This window comes from Meriones unguiculatus, chromosome 1, assembly GCF_030254825.1.
Source record: "Meriones unguiculatus strain TT.TT164.6M chromosome 1, Bangor_MerUng_6.1, whole genome shotgun sequence".
Lineage (NCBI taxonomy): Eukaryota > Metazoa > Chordata > Mammalia > Rodentia > Muridae > Meriones > Meriones unguiculatus.
Window position 1 is genome coordinate 134,038,862 of NC_083349.1, and position 15,311 is coordinate 134,054,172.

The window sequence follows — 15,311 nt, forward strand, 5'->3', positions numbered from 1 at the left end:
CATTTTGAAGTCTTTAGTTTACTACTGTAGAAATTGCAGGGCATCTGGTTTTTATTTCTTTGAATTATAGAAAAGAGATATTCTATGCTGCAGCTATTTTTGGTCACCTCTGTATGTGTGTATTGTGTAGTCGTTGGACGACCAAGTGTAAGAATGACCCAGAGGACTCCGCCTTGGTGGACGCCGGCTACTTTGTCAATAGCTCACCTCTAAATGTTTTCTCATTATTTTGCTAGGCTTCCCACCAAGTTTAGGTAATGAGCTAACAGAAGCAATTAAAGGGATGTCTTGTACATGGTCTAATGGAGTGGAAGCATGCTAGAACGTTCAGGAACATCCTGAACAACTCAACCCATGGTTTCCAAGAGGGAGGCCCCACAATATGTTAGCTTTTTATGGTAAAACTGTGAGTTACTGTTATCTTTACTGTTTTGTAAATGGAATGAAATAATATGGTTGCTTTGAAGATCCTGTCAGGCTATTTAAGTGCTCTTTCATTACACTTGCTCTTCAATTTTATGGGCTGCTTTGATTAGCGGTGGTAATAGCAGAGAATTATTGTTGCCTTTGGGGGGGATGAAAAGAAAAATGGAAATGATTAAAAATAAATTAACTTTTTCATGTATGGAAAGGACGAGTGAAGAAGCATCGATGTGTTCTTAAAACGATTAAGTCATTTACCAGGACATTTTGAAGCCTCATTAACAATTAACAAATTGAGCTTAATGAATCTCATTTTATTTCATTGGCAGGTTGCCCAGGGCCTTGAGGATCTGGTTAATGGGGGCAGATAATTATCCCCAGCAAATGGCTATAATCTCACATTATAAAAAGCTGTTCTTCTTTTCCAATGATTATCGTACAATGAAGCAAGGGCAGAAAAGGATGATGCTATGGCAATTCCTTGCAGGGATTTGAAAACATTTCCATTTGAACTCATTGTCTTAGTAGGATGGAAGTCGCAAAGCTTTGCTCCTGAATCTGGCGCTTGGCTTTGCTTTGGGATTATGAATGCTTTCGTTCCACACAACTCATCAGTGTAGATTTCATCAAATTAGACTAGAATCAAAACTCTAGGTCTCTGTGAGTTATATAAATTCTCTATAATGGTGTGGGAATGAAAGGCAAGGAAGCAGGGCACCTCACAAGCTATGTCCTATTATTATTATTATTATTATTATTATTATTATTATTATTATTTTGCATCAGTTCTTTCCAGAAGAGCACTGCATGTCCTGGGAATGGTTGCCACATCTGCACCAGCCCGTGAATCCCCCTGAGTGTCCATCCTCCGGAAGTCGCACATCTGCAGGAGGTATTAAGCTTCCTTTTGGTTTTCCATGTTTTCTTACTTCTCATGAAAACCGGTTCTAGCTGAGTTGGAAAAGGCCCTAAGATCTTGAGACCTACACCTGGGCCTTCAGGGTGTGTTGCACTTCCCCACGTTAGAGCGGCGGTCATCTAAGTTGCCTGAAGAGATAGAAGCAAGTTACTGTAAAGAGTCATCCCAAGCCCTTCCTTTCATCAACATCCCTCTTTACCCACCAAGATGGATTCAATTATCAATGTAATCATATATCACACACATTCTCTCTCTCTCCCCCGCCACACCCTATTTTATTTTCGGTAACTGATCATTATCTTTATATCAGCATTGGATTTTTCTAGTGGCTTCTCATTATAAATATTCACCAAGATTTATTTATACTCATCTATTATAGTTTTTATAGAAATGGTATTTTCATTGCTTCTTGGTCTTTGAGTTAGATCAAGTGTAGAAATGGTATTTTCCACTCATGGTTCATAGGGTTGCGTTGAATTTAATTTAATTACTTTTATAAAATTTTAATAACTATTTAGAATTGTCAGATATGAGAACATAAACAAGTATTAAACAAGTAGCAAATTTTCATAGTTCCAAGAGATTTAGAATTTTGATTCTGGTCTAGTTTAATTAAATGCACATAGGTGTAAGTGTACTTCAGCAAAGCTGTTTATGATCTCCGTATGAGCCAAGTCCCAGACACAGGGGCAAAGCATTGCAGATTTCATCTCCTCTACATAGTCAGCAGAGGTAGAAGTACACACGTGTACCGGAGATCAACACAACTCTGGTGCTTTGTATTCCACAAGATGGATATTCACTCTCAACCTACTGATCCAGTGACAGCAGCCTCACTGGGACAGCTGTGGTGACTCAGGCCCAGAGAGGGTTTATTTAGGGTCAGCACCTAGGATAGCCACTAACTTGACTGTGAGAGCCAGTCCTGTGATAGTGCCAGGCATTGTTAGACAAATGGGAAAACCTTTTGAGTATCTAATCCAAAGCCACAATACTAGCAAGTGGCAGATTAAAAAAAGAAAAGAAAAAAAAGAACAGATTTGTTGGTTTCCAAATACTTCATTTTTAACCAGCATCTTCTGTTACAATAAGAAATTTCAACTAAAAAGAAAACAAACAAACAAACAAAAATCTATAGAAAGTATGTGGGCATGGCAAATGCAATCTCCATTTCAATCCATAGTTCTACTTTTTCTCACCTGGTAGGACTATCTCTGTTTCAGGAATTCATTTGAAACTTTTCTTTTTTTAATTTTTAATTTAATTTTTTCACAATTTTTAAATTATATATCCCGATTGAAGCCTCCTTCCTCAATACCCCCAGTCCCGCTCTCCCTCCCTCTTCCCCCATACTCTTCCCCTAGTCCACTGAAAAGGGGAATTCTCCACAATTACCATCTACCCATAGCTTTTTAAGGCTCATCAGGACTGCCTGGATTTTCTTATTCCGGTGCCTAGTAAGGCCTCATTACCAGGGGCAAGTGATCAAAGAGCAGACAACTGAATTCATGATAGAGGCAGCACCTGACCCCTCACTTGGAGATCCACATGGAGACTGAGCTGCCAATTGGCCACATCTGAGCAGAGGGTCTAGGTCCCCTCCATGGTCCTTCATTGATGCATCAGTCTGCAGGACCCCCTGGGTTCATATCCTTTAGCTTTGTTGGTGTCCTTGTGGGGCTCCTGTCCCCTCCAGGTCCCTCTATTCCTACCCCTTTCTTCCTCCATAAGACTCCCTGCGCTCTGCCCAAAGTTTGGCTGTGAGTCTCAGCATCTGCTTCAATCTGCTGAAAGGTGGAGCCTTTCAGAGGCCCCTCTATAAGTAGGCTCCCAAGGTATTTTATCTCTTGCACAACTTCTAGTGTCTATCCTGTTTCCATTCTGAATGAGATTTAAGCATCCTCCTTATCGACCTCCAAACCTACATCTGATATCCAGAATGTATAAGATCTCAAGAAACTAGACACAAACTAGACACAAAATTCCTCTATTCTCAATAGAGGAATTTCAAAAAGCAGAGAAACACTTAAAGAAATGCTCAGTGTCCTAAGTCATCAGGGAAAAGCAAATCAAAACAACACTGAGATTTCACCTTACACCCATCAGAATGGCTAAGATAAAAAAATTCAAGTGAAAACACATGCTGGAGAGGATGTGGAGAAAGGGGAACCCTCCTTCATTGCTGGTGGGATTGTAAATTTGTACAACCACTTTGGAAATCAATCTGGAGCTTTCTCAGAAAATTGAAAATAGCACTACCTCAAGACCCAGCTATACCACTCCTGGGCATATAATCAAAAGATGCCCCACCATTCAATAAGGACATTTGCTCAATCATGTTCATAGCAGCTTTATTTGTAATAGCCAGAATCTGGAAACAACCCAGATGCCCCTCAACTAAGGAATGGATATAAAGAAATTGTGGTACATTTACACGATGGAATACTACTCAGCAATTCAAAACAAGGAAATCATGAAATTTGCAGGCAAATGGATGGAACTAGAAAAGATCATCCTGAGTGAGGTAATCCAGAAACAGAAAGACAGGCATGGTATATATTCATTTTTAAGTGGTTATTAGCCATATGATCCAGGATAGCCATCAACAGACTTAAAGAAGTGATTTTTTTTCTTTTTTGTGTATGATATTTTTCTTTCTTTCTTTTTTTTCTTCTCAATGCAGTTTATTCAGGAACTTTGAACAATCTTCTGACCCTGGGGAAAGCCAGCCCACAGCTTAAATAGCCTCTGGGTAGCCAACCCCAGCGTGCCACGTGGGCAATGCAGATAGGTCCACATACATGGAAGCAAGCCAGATTCTTAGCCTTAGCCAAATATGGAGTTGTTTGTGACAGAGAGCACTCACCATCGGGAAGGTGGAAGGGGGAAACCAGCTCCATCTTTAAGGCACAGCATTCCGCAGCTCTCTACAGTTCCCCCTTTTTGTTTTAGATGCATCAGGCAGCCATTGAAACAGGACAGTCTCCCCAAGCATGGTTGGCTACCATAAAAAGCTAAAATGTTACACTCAGGATGCGAAGCTAAGCACTGCACTCAGGGTCAGCCGCTTTCGACCCAGAGAAGAGCATGTCTGATTGCATGCGGGTTGATGCCCCAGGTCCCGCCTCTGAGAAAAAGGTATTGGATGGGTTTGATGCTCTTTGGGTGGATGACACCTAAATGAACATCGGTACAAAGTCCCAATTTATTTCTAATATCAGAGATCAGACCTCTACTCTTGCATGATATTTTTCTTAAAGGAACCTGGAAAACTAAGGCAATGCTTTTGTGTTCTGTATCCATGAGAGTAAATAAATCAAATGCCTATCCCAGCCGTGAGCTATTTACCAGAAAGTGTGCAGTTTCAGTAGTGAGTGATGTCAGATTTAATGTATCTTTAGGATGTAACATGAGTTCTGACAGCCTGAAGACTTGTACACTGGGAACATGGAAATTTTATGGCAGTCATTTGCTTTCTTGTGGTTTGTTGTGCCAGTCCACCCTATTTCATTTAAGTTCTTCAGTTCTGAAGCAAGCTTTGATCTTGGGTTAGAGAGAATAATTACAGTGATTACAAATGTTTGAGGGTTCTTTGGGGCTGATTTAAACAATGATATGTACATGGTTAAAGGATGAGATGAACTTGATTTCACATATATGTATTCTTTCACTTCTAAAGGGTAACTTAAAACTAAGTTTACCAAGGAAAACTTACCTTGAGTTTATGAAGTAGGCATTGGAGTAAATCAATAATAAACCTTGTTTTCCAAGAGCTCTTGAACATAACTATCCCAAACCGTGTTAGATCACTCAGCTCTGTTGCTTTCCATTCTCAGCGCTGAACTCAGTCTAATCTTGGGTTCTATTCAGTTTAGGGTCTCCCGTGATTCAGCAGAGTATTCTGGAAGTAAATCTGTTACTCCATTCCCTAGGACACTGTTATCATCACCAAGTATCTCACGCCTTCGGCATATTTCATGTGTTGAGGAATGACGTCAGGCGTTCATACTGCTCACCCTCTCCCTCACCTGACAGTGCACTTCTGAACAATATGATTCTTTGAAGGGTAATGAAATAATCAAAGTCAAAACCAAGCTCTAATACTGATCGATAATCCTTCTGCTGGTACCTGTAGTGCAAACACTTCCTCCATGACCTAGTGCAAGCTGTGAACCTGATCTGCTCAGTGCTGAGCTGGGAAGATGTGTGAGCCATGAGTTCATGGCTTGTGGTGAGACAGTAAAGAATTGGGGCACGACCAACACTTTTGTCTTGGTCATTTGCACGTCTTCAGAGCAACTTAGCTGTGATGAAACAGAGCCCAGCTTCTTCTGATTTATATTTATATTTATATGAAAGCACACATGATTTCAGTCTTAAGTACACTACTTACTCTTCATTCATTTATTTAATAATTGACAAATATAAATTTTATATAGTCAATGTATAGAATAAGAGGTTTGTTTTGTGCATGTATCATGAAATGGCTTGGGCACTCAAGCTAACTGCAATACGGTTCATTTCATGCAGTTATCTTTCTTTCCTCTCTTCTGTTTTTACTTTTATGGTGAGAACACTTAAAATCTCTCTCACAGAACTTCAGGTGTAGAATACAGTTTTGTAACTATCATCACCTTGATGAATAGTTAGGAAAACACTGTATTTATGATTACAGCTATGTGGGATACCGAGACGAGCTATAACCAACGTGAGTGCCATGGGGTGTGGGCAGGGACTGGGAAACCATGGAGATGAATTTAGTGCCCACTTTTTCTTGTCTCAGAGAATAAAAGACGTCCTTCCAAAGAGACCCTTGGGAGAAGCCAGCAACCTTGGCATTGGCTACAGTCTCTGACATCCTCTCTTCTGGTTTACCAGAGCCTGCTAAAAGCCAGCAGTACACACTGCACATGGTAGGTGGAAGTGGTGTCTTATTTTATTTGGTAACGGGGCAGTTGATTATTTTTTGGATAAAATTAAGAAATATGTGGCTTCTTTGTATTAATATTTTGTGAAAATTGTTTGCTTTTTCTGAAAATAATAGAAGTATTCTTGCCAGCCACGAGGACTTTTATCTATAATGGATAATAGGAAAAGAGTGAATTGTAGGATGAGAGCACCCATGACCACAAAATAAGATGAGTTTTAAGCTAAGTAAAATGTTTTATGAAGTGAACATGAACTGGCTAAAGTGCCACATTCCTTTAGTCTAATTGCTTTTTAATGGACAAATGTTTTCTACACTAAACAGACCTCTTAGTTCAGTGATTAACTACAAAGTAAAATTTGTTCTTGCTAAGTATTTATAGAAACGTGTGGACAGTGTCATTCACGCTAACAGGAAGGAGTTCTGAGGAGTATCCTTCACAGTACTAACAGGAAAGTGGGGTGAAAAGTGAACTTTGCTGTCACCCCATTGTTAGGCCCACAGCAGTAAAATTCAGGTGAAAGATAGTCCTGCTGCTCACTCCAGTACCAAACTGGACCCTGTAAACTCAGGCCGAGGGTATCAGACCAAGCTCTGTGATCCCAGACTCTTGGTCTGTCCCAGATCCAGATCAGCCTTTGTAAACCTCTGCTTCCAGCCACGCTGCAGGGACATAGGCTCTGAGGCTATCTGTTCAGGCCAGGGTTCAAGGCCTCTTCTACCAGACTCCTTCAGCAGGGTCATTCCTGTGGCAAACAACAGTAAGTAGTTGGCCTGGTAGGCTCAGGATACAGGCTTACCTCAGGAGACATACACCGACCTCAATTAAATCCTGAAAAGTCAAGGAAAGATGGTCTTACCACAGATAAAAAGATACCAATAACTTACCCTGAAAAAAATAAATACAAACAAAGTGCATGATAAATAATTCCTATGTACCTTATGCTGACAAACAATGGATTCATTGGAGGCTGCTACAGAAAACCACAACTACCCAAAATACAGAACTGTGGGTTCAAGTCCCAATGGATACATTAATAAAACATTCCTATAACTAAGGCTCAGAGAACATGGTTGAGGAGGGGCAGAAAGACTGTAAGAGCCTGAGGATCAGGGAGTTTGATGTAAGATTGTGTCTCTTACTAATGTCAGAAGCTACACCCATAAAATCTCATGAGATGACTGCTCAAATGTGAGGTGAAAAAAGATGATACCAATGGACATGCCAAAATGGACAGGGAGAAATCCATGAACCCTCAGTCCCACACAAAGGACTTACAGGCGACTGAGGAAAGCTGGGAGAGGTGTCCTCCCCAGAGAAGAACACATCAATTGGTTGTCCAGTGCCAAATGATGAGCCCTGGAAATATATACACAAGTAATGTCATATAAACAGCACTCTACACTAGAAAAGATATGTGTATATACACATACACGTAAATATTCATATAATAATGCAATAAGAATTAACTAAAAAAGAGGCCATGAACTTGAAGGAGATCAAAGTTTGTTATTTGGGAGGATTTAGAAATAGGAAAAGGAAGGAAGAAATGTTGTGAATTATATTATAACCTCATAAAAAACCCAATAAACAAATATTTTAAGTAAACAAATATTTTAATAACCTTCTTAATCTAATTTTTAGTATCAGTAGATAATTATCAATAACTATCCGTAGATAATTACAAAACAAACTCTCTTCATGATCTTCAGGAGTCTATGAGAGAATACATGTTTCCTCTAAGCCAAACTTTTAATAATCCTCATTTCAGATATTACAGAGCTCTGTGTATAACTCTTAGATCACTCTTGATCTAAAACACAGCTCCATCCTTTCCAACTGCATAAATGACAAATAGACCTCAAGTTTGTTTGAGCCATGTGAATACTGAGAATTTTGCTTCTGCATCTCTTTTTCTTCTTCTTCTTATGTATTACAATTTATTCACTTTGTATCCAGGCTGTAGCCCCCTTTCTCTTCTCCTCCTGGTCTCACCCTTTCTCCCTTTTCCTCCCTTATACCCTTCCCTTAGTCCACTGACAGGGAAGGTCCTCTTTCCCTACTATCTGACCCTAGCCTATCAGGTCTCATCAAGACTGTCTGGATCCTCTTTCTCTGTGGCCTAGTTAGATCACCTCACTAGGGGAAAGTGATCAAAGATCTGGCCTCTGAGTCCATGTCAGAGACAGACCCTGGTCCCCTTACTAGGGAACCTACATGGACACTGAGCTGCCATGGGTTACATCTGTGCAAGGGGTGTCTAGGTCCTTGCCATGCATGGTCCTTGGTTAATTCATTAGTCTCTGCAGAAACCACTGGGCCCAGATTTTTTGGCTCTGTTGGTCTTGTGGAGCTCCTGTCCCCTCCAGGTCTTTCTATCTCCCCCTTCTTTCATAAGATTCCCTGTACTCTCCCCAAAGTTTGGCTATGAGTTTCAGCCTCTGCTTCGACACCCTGATGGGTAAAGTATTTCACAGAACTCCCTGTGGAAGGCTCCTGTCCTGTTCCCTGTCTTCTCTTTTTTTTTTAAATTTTTTATTAATTACACTTTATTCATTTTGTATCCCTCCCATAAGCCCCTCCCTTCCCCCCTCCCAATCCCACCCTCCCTCCCCTTTCTGCATGTATGCCACTCCCCAAGTCCACTGATAGGGGAGGTTCTCCTCTCCTTTCTGATCTTAGTCTATCAGTTCTTATCAAAAGTGGCTGCATTGTCCTCTACTGTGGCCTGGTAAGGCTGCTCCCCCACAGGGGGAGGTGATCAAAGAGCAGGCCAGTCAGATTATGTCAGAGGCAGTCCCTCTTCACATTACTATGTAACCCAATTGGATTCTGAACTGCCCTGGGCTACATCTGTGCAGGGGTTCTGGGTTATCTCCATGAATAGTCCTTGGTTGGAGTATGAGTCTCTGGGGGGTTCCCTGTGTTCAAATTTTCTTGTTCTGTTGCTCTCCTTGTGGAGACCCTGTCCCCTCCAGCTCTTACTATTTCCCAGTTCTTACATAAAATTCCATTCACTCTGCCCAACACTTGCCCATCAGACACAGCATCTGCTTTGATAGTCTGCAGGGCAGAGGCTTTCAGAGGCCCTCTGTGGTAGGTTCCTAGTTTGTTTCCTGTTTTCTTCTTCTGGCTTTCAAAAGCCCTCTGTAGCAGGTTCCTAGGTTGTTTCCTGTTTTCTTCTTCTGATGTCCATCCTCTTTGCCTTTCAGGATGGGGATTGACCGTTTTAGTTAGGGTCCTCTCTCTTGCTTAGTTTCTTTAGATGCACAGTTTTTAGTAGTAAATGGTGGGACCTGGAAAGGATCATCCTGAGTGAGTTGTCCCAGAAGCAAAAAGACACACACGGTATATACTCACTCATATAGACATACAATATAGGACAAATCCCTGTCTTCTCTTATTTCTGATCTCTATCCTGTTTGCCCTTCTGAATGATGGTTGAGCATTTTCCCTAGGGTTTTCCTTGTTGTTTAGCTTCTTTAGGACTATAGATTTTAATATGTTTATCCTATATTGTATGGCTAATATCCACCTATAAGTGAGTATATACTGTGTGTGTCTTTCTGCCTCTGGGTTACCTCACTCATGATTAATATATCTGTCTAAACATATATTGATCTTGTGATAAAAATTAGAATATAATAATTGCAGCTATAACAACAATGACCTTCCTCGTGTGGCAGAGGAGCACCTTTGTGAAGTGGTGACAGGTAACACGTGGGCTGAAAGGAAAATAAACATCATTCCAAGAATAGGAACGGTCAAATGTAACAGACCTGTGACAGGAAATTCAAAATATAGAAAGAAGCCTAACATATCTGTGACACAGCGAACACGGATGTATGACAAGCATTGTTTCCTAGGGTTAAGAATTGCTGTCCTCTGCTTTACAGAGGGCCACAAAGAATGAGACAGACAGGTGATGGGGGCAGTCTGTTCTTAGCTTGTATCTAAGTTCCCCATTATAAAAGGAGGGAAGGAAGACGAGTGATCAGTATCCATTCATTTAAAGCAACCATGAGAGCAGGCCATCTTTCTTGCCTGAGGTTTTACCACAATTCTATATTGCTCTTAATGCCTGTGTGTTTGTTCTAGTTATTACAATGATATTTCATAAGCAGTGCTGAAGACATGGATTTTGACAGGCGTAAGGGTATCAGAACAATGGGTGAGTACTTGAATTGAAATTTTCTGAGAAAATATATCATTGTGTATGTTTATAAAAGAAATCTCTGAAAATCAGGAATCAAATTTCATTAATTTATCTTTATTAGATTTTGAGTATTGGATAAAATGCTTGTTTTTTTCCCCCTTGAAGCCTGGACTGATCTCAAGCTTTCTAGATAGTTCTGACCAGCTTTGAACTGCTGCCATCACCTCCAAAGTGTGGGGATTCCAGGCATGCACCACCACGCTTGTAATCTGTGTTTAATGATGTTCTTTAGTGACAGTGTAGCTCTTCTACTAGGCAACCAGGGGACTCCTTTCCTCCAAGCCCTGAATATTCAACCGAAGATGGGACTGCTTTTTAAATAATTTCCCCTTTTAACTGTTTGGATTTTTTTTTAAAAAAGTTTTATTATTTCCTTGTTTAAAATATGAGTGAATTCCCACTTTTTCTCTGACGTCAAATTAAACTTTGTATGTGAGCATTTGAAGCCCTTTATCCTTTGGTTTTAGTCTACTAGGTAGCTAAGCTGTGGGTAGGTACTGTAAACGCCTACAGACACCAAGTTCACAAAGGAAGAGAGGAGGCAGAAGGACAGGCATCGTAACATATACTCAGCTGGTGGCATAAATCACGCGCACCATTTTTCCCTGCTTGTGCTCATCAGCAGTGCACAGCCTTGACGAAACTCTCCCGCTCCAAATGAACATCTATGAACTAAGCGGACTGCAGAAAACTGAACAACTCTGACCTTTTTCCTTCTGAAATCATCATAGATCCCACGTGAGCCCCCAACAGACTGTCAGTCCTTTGGACTCACATGCCTACTTTCCCAATCACTAAGATGACTGCTTCTCTCTCATGCCCTCAGCTAATGTCCAACTCTCATTGTTGCACCTGAACAGGCTTCTTCCTTACATCCTTTTGTGATGGGGAGCTTCTGTAAGAGCTAAGGACAGACCCATGCCCTCTGTCTTGTTATTGGTACCCTCTCTGGGATATTAAAGACAGTCTCTTTATCATCTAGACAACTGTTTATGTTCAAGCCTCACTCACTGCACGTAGAAGCTAGGCTTCTTTTTGTCTTTTGAAATGTCTGTCTTATTCCTCTTGCATGCAACCTTTTCTGTTCTTGGAACAGTGTTTGTTTATGTTTCACCCTAGATGTTACTTGTCACCACTTTGAAGAGTCTTTCCTGGACCACACTAAGGAAGGCTTCTGCATTGACTTGGCGGCTGCTGCCTTGCCTGTCAGAACAAACACCATGGATTATAAGTCTAAAGAGCAGATACACATCATCTCTCCTTTCTCGAGTTTGAGAGGAGGGTATTGGCGTTTGGTTTCTTCTGAGGTCTCTTTTCTTGGCCCATGGATGGCTATCTTCTCTTCATACTGTCTGCCCTCTGGGTCTATACCCAAATCCCTTCATCTTACAGAGGCACTGGTCGTGTTGGTCTGGAGTTTGTTAAAATGAACTTTTTAAATCCCTTAAAATAACCTGTCTTATTCTATACTGCACTAATTACTTTTTTAAGGTCTCATATCTAAATAGAGCCACACCCTGAAGTTCTAGGGATTAGGAGCTATTGAATGAATAACTCAATGTATTGATACGAGTTATCTGAAGGCATACAATTTAGCTCCAAACAGCTTCCTCTCATAACCACCTCCTGTGGCATTTCCCTCTCAGGGTTTATCACTATTTCAATTTCTCTTGTTTCTCTCTTTGTTTATGTATGTAACCCCCAATGGCAGGCACACTCTCTGGCTGGATGGCCTTCACCTGCCAGCTCCCCCCTGTTTGGAGAGGTCTCGCATAGCCAGCTGTCCAGTGCATTCCCCCAGGATACCTGATGAGGTGAGCAGGAGGCAGGTTAAGGTAAGAGATGCTTCCTCCGGAGGCCTTTCCACTTCTGCCCCTTCTTTCCTTGTTCTTAATGTATGTTCCAAATTCCACACTTAACCTTGGTAGGGCTTTTTCTGAAAACTCTTTGGACCTTCTGAGTCCTAGTCACAGTTTCCACGGTCTATAAGTCTCCCCCAGAAGGCATGGTTGCATCCCATTTGCACATTGATTGCACCAGTTTGCACCTCACATCACTATCGCCTCTTCCTTCCGCTGCCCCTACGCTGTCTCACGTTTTCACACACGTCTTCTCCCCAGTGTCACAGTGAAGAGGCCGAGGGTATTAACTGTCATTTGTTTATTTTGTTTCTGGGTGGGTATACCGTAGAGCCCTTTGTCAACAATGACGCTGAATTCAATAGGCCTGGGTCCAAGTCCTATCTCTCTTGTAACAGCAAAACAAGTGCTGCTGGACAAAGAACTAGTTGTAGAACTGATGAATAACAAAACAAAACAAAACCCTCTTAGTCCTGCCTGTATGTTTCCAGCCCGCCCTTTCCTCCGCATCTGTTCACAGAGGATATGGTTTACACTTCTGCCATCAGTGCTGACGCAGACTAGCCTCGTGCAAAAGAAGGAGTTTCCTTGGTTTAGACTCAGGCATGGTCTGACTCTGCTTTGGGTGCCATGGTTCAGTCATTCTGTAAATCCCAGCAATGTGATTTTTTTCCTATGAACATTATGTGCCTGAGCCCCTGTCTTGTCAAATGGTTTCTCCCAGGTGTATTGTTAATACTGGGTGAACCAATACTGACTGCCGTGGCAGGGCTCTTTCTTAGCTGAAACCGTCCTCGCTGTAAAGATTGGATCTGTTCTCTTAGGAGTGGTGCCGGCGTGGGCGAGTTAGGCAGATTCGTTCTGCATCCGTTCCTGTGCTTTCTTATCCAGGGTAGCTGTGGAGAAGCTTTTTCTCCTACTGTTTCCTTGCTAGGATGCTTTCAGCTCGTAAGTCGTAAGTAAGAAGGGTGGTAGGGACTAACCATGTCCCTGCACTGGGGTAGCGGTGCCTTGCTCTCTGTGGTGGCGATGCTGGCCCTGAGAGATACGGAAGACTTGTTTTGGTCCCTACTAGGACCTTCAGCAAGCCATAAACAGGAGGATAATTTTAAAAACATGTCTAAATTTATTCAGAGTTTTGAATATGCCAGAGCCTAGTGAACTGACTGGATGAGTGCTCCGCAGATGAATGCCAAGCCAGTTCTGCTTTGATGACTTTGTCCTGCCTTTCCCACACAGTGCAGAAATGGGTTGAACTACGAAAGTGCCAAAACCAAAGAATGTTGTAGGTTCCATGTGGAACCTCTCAGAGGCAGATCTGACTTCTGATGTAAGGCAGGGAGATGACCTTATAAATAGTTGGGAAATATAATGTTTATATTACATCAATATCTTCACAGACCACACCTTCGCTGAGGCCAGTTTTATGCTCTAGGGACCCACACTGCTTCCTGCCAGCTACTAAAACAGCTTTGAAGTGAAGACGGTAATGACTCATGGTCTTGGAACATTCCTTTGAGACCCATATCGATATATCTGTTAATGTAGCACTGCCCAAACACCCACAGCATCCTGGGAGGTAAAACAGAACTAATGCTCAAGAATGTAGTCCTACCCATTTCTCCTTTCTTCGAACCAAGCCTACGAAATGATCACTGTTGGGGGGTCTTTTTTTTAAATAAGGGATACAGTAAAGATGTGTGGTGAAACTGGTCCCAGTCTTTGGAGGGAAGCCGTAATCTGAAAGTGTTTTTATCTGGAAGCCACACCAAAGTCACAGCAAGGAAACCATCCATGACCCACTTCCAGGTGTGAAAATGGGAGGAGTGTCATTCTCTAGCACAATATTCATTGGAGACTCAGACGGTGCCCTGTACAATGCCCACTAGTTACTGCAAAGGTGGAAAATCGATGGGCATGGAGCTGGCAGGTTATTGTGGTCCAACAAAATGACCATGACCCAGGTTCACATACCTCACCATAAAGCTCATCTGTGAATCATGACCAATTGCCAGTTCCCCTTTGTGACTTCCCTAGCTTATATGTAAGTGGCGTAAAGTAGAGCCCATATCTACAGTATGCATGGGAATAGGGAACAGATATTTCATGTCATCCACAGGGCCAAAGATGCACACGCAACCAGAATCTATTACATGTGCAATATTTACTTTCATTTCATTTGCTAAAGTGCTAAAAAAATGTTTTCATCATTCCCAGAACATTTTGTTGCTTGTTAGAACAACACAGATGCTCATTCATTTAATAAATATTTATAATATCTGACCCGAGATTTAACTCTAATCTATAATGCCTGAGTCATCTTTGGTAGCTGCTGAAGCTCCGGAGCCTCGGTTTCCCCAGTTGTGAAAAGAGGAAGGTGATAGTGGACACTTCCCAAGGTTGCAGCGATTAAGTGAGCACATGCACCTGAAGTGCTGGGAGCAGATCAAGCGCTGAAGACTTTATTTTAGTAGAGGAGGCAGAATGCTAATACCGTGCTCTCAATTATCCTGAAGTGAGTGGCTTAACCAATGTTCATCTATTATTTTGGTGTTTCTGTGTGCCGGAAATCTGAGAGTGGCTTGGACCTGTCCGCTGCTTCACAGCAGTAGTCAAGGCATCCACGGGCTCTCACTCTCTCAAAGGCCAACAAGGTAGAGCTTGTTCTTGAACACACAGAGTTGCTGGCTTCATTCATAGCTGTTGGCCAGCTGCCACCCTCAGTTCGCCACTTGTCTCTGCATGACAACCTGACTTTCTAAAATAAAGTGGGCAGCTGGAGTTGTGGTGATTCACACCCATGACCTCAGCATTCAGAAGGCTGAGGAACAACAGTCTGAGAATAGCTTGCTGAAGAAGAAATAGGAGCAATAGGAAAAATATAGTAATGGACAGAGCTGGACATCGGTATAAGCTGACTTTTATAATCTAATTATGGGAATGAAATTTCGTGGTGCCATGGTTAC